Source organism: Bison bison, unplaced genomic scaffold, assembly GCF_000754665.1.
Source record: "Bison bison bison isolate TAMUID 2011002044 unplaced genomic scaffold, Bison_UMD1.0 scf7180017864461, whole genome shotgun sequence".
In the NCBI taxonomy this organism is placed as follows: Eukaryota; Metazoa; Chordata; class Mammalia; order Artiodactyla; family Bovidae; genus Bison; species Bison bison.
In genome coordinates this window covers 12,793,276-12,795,468 of record NW_011495023.1, presented here as the reverse complement: position 1 = coordinate 12,795,468, position 2,193 = coordinate 12,793,276, and the positions used below count along the sequence as shown (strand labels likewise).

The 2,193-nt window shown below is 38.3% G+C and overlaps 1 protein-coding gene across 1 annotated transcript in view; it reads left to right on the top strand.

The window, feature by feature from the left end:
* The window catches only part of FAM188A (family with sequence similarity 188, member A), an 80,125-nt gene that overhangs the window by 51,031 nt on the left and 26,901 nt on the right, over positions 1–2,193 (top strand). The window lies entirely within an intron of this gene.

Here is a 2,193-nt window from a genome sequence, read left to right as displayed (position 1 = left end):
TCCGACACCACAGTTCAAAAGCATCAATTCTTCAGCGCTCAGTCTTCTTCACAGTCCAACTCTCACATCCATACATGACCACTGGAAAAACCATAGCCTTGACTAGACGGACCGTTGTTGGTAAAGTAATGTCTCTGCTTTTGAATATGCTATCTAGGTTGGTCATAACTTTCCTTCCAAGGAGTAAGCGTCTTTTAATTTCATGGCTGCAGTCACCATCTGCAGTATTTTGGAGCCCCCAAAAATAAAGTCTGACACTGTTTCTCCACTGTTTCCCCATCTATTTCCCATGAAGTGGTGGGACTAGATGCCATAATCTTTGTTTTCTGAATGTTGAGCTTTAAGCCAACTTTTTCACTCTCCTCTTTCACTTTCATCAAGAGGCTTTTTAGTTCCTCTTCACTTTCTGCCATAAGGGTGGTGTCATCTGCATATCTGAGGTTATTGATATTTCTCCTGGCAATCTTGATTCCAGCTTGTGCTTCTTGCAGTCCAGCGTTTCTCAGGATGTACTCTGCATATAAGGTAAATAAGCAGGGTGACAATATACAGCCTTGACGAACTCCTTTTCCTATTTGGAACCAGTCTGTTGTTCCATGTCCAGTTCTAACTGTTGCTTCCTGACCTGCATACAAATTTCTCAAGAGGCAGGGCAGGTGGTCTGGTATTCCCATCTCTTTCCAAATTTTCCACAGTTTATTGTGATCCACACAGTCAAAGGCTTTGGCATAGTCAATAAAGCAGAAATAGATGCTTTTCTGGAACTCTCTTGCTTTTTCTGTGATCCAGCGGATGTTGGCAATTTGATCTCTGGTTCCTCTGTCTTTTCTAAAACCAGCTTGAACATCAGGAAGTTCACGGTTCACATATTGCTGAAGCCTGGCTTGGAGCCAACACTTGTTACTGTCCCATTATTAGTATTGCCATCCTAGTGGGCATTAAGTAGTTGTTGTGGCTTGACTTACATTTTCCTAATGACTGATGATGTTGATCATCTTTTTATATGCTCTTTGGCCATTTGTATATCTTCTTTGAGGAACTGTCTGTTCATGTCCCTTGCCTGATTTTGAATTCGGCTGTTTGTCTTTTTATTAAACTGTAAGATTTTTAATATTTTCTGGTCACTAGGCACATAACATATATTTTACTTACTTGTTTTAGGTATTATCTCACTAGTAAGCTCAATGATGGCAGAATTCGTGTCCACTTTGTCTCTTCCTGTTTCTAGCACCTAGAACAATGCTCTATAGATTTTTGTTAAACAGATGAAGAAATAAATTAGCAGAATACACTGAAGATTTATTTCACATTGTGATGTAACCATGTTGGTACTTGATAAAGGGGGAAAATGGAGCTGCATATGCTAAGTTGTCTTTTATCATAAGAATTCAATAGATCCCTAAGCTTGAAATCAAGAAATCAAGAAATAACTGTTAATGCTTGCAGTATCCTATATGGAGACAAAAATTGAAGAACTTACTTTTTTCTTTGGCCTGATCAACTTAAATACACACATATACATACACAGATTCTTTCTCCAGATGAGTGAATAAAAAACTTCCTTGAGTATTCATAAATAATCATTTAAAAATCTGTCTTCATGGTTTGAGGATGGATGAGAAAATTGTTTCTATTCAGTGAAATAACTTCTTTTTCTTTTTGAGATGAACAGTATATTTTTAGGACTCACATCCATACATTACTGCTGGAAAACCATAGCCTTGACTAGACAGACCTTTGTTGGCAAAGTAATGTCTCTGCTTTTTAATATGCTGTCTAGGTTGGTCCTAACTTTCCTTCCAAGGAGTAAGCATCTTTTAATTTCATGGTTGCAGTCACCATCTGCAGTGATTTTGGAGCCCCCAAAAATAAAGTCAACCACTGTTTCCACTGTTTCCCCATCTATTTGCCATGAAGTAATGGGACCAGATGCCATGATTTTAGTTTTCTGAATGTTGAGCTTTAAGCCAAGTTTTTCACTCTCCTCTTTCACTTTCATCAAGAGGCTCTTTAGTTCTTCTTTGCTTTCTGCCATAAGGGTGGTATCATCTGCATATCTGAGGTTATTGATATTTCTCCCGGCAATCTTGATTCCAGCTTGTGCTTCTTCCAGTCCAACGTTTCTCATGATGTACTCTGCATATAAGTTAAATAAGCAGGGTGACAATATACAGCCTTGACGAACTCTTTTTC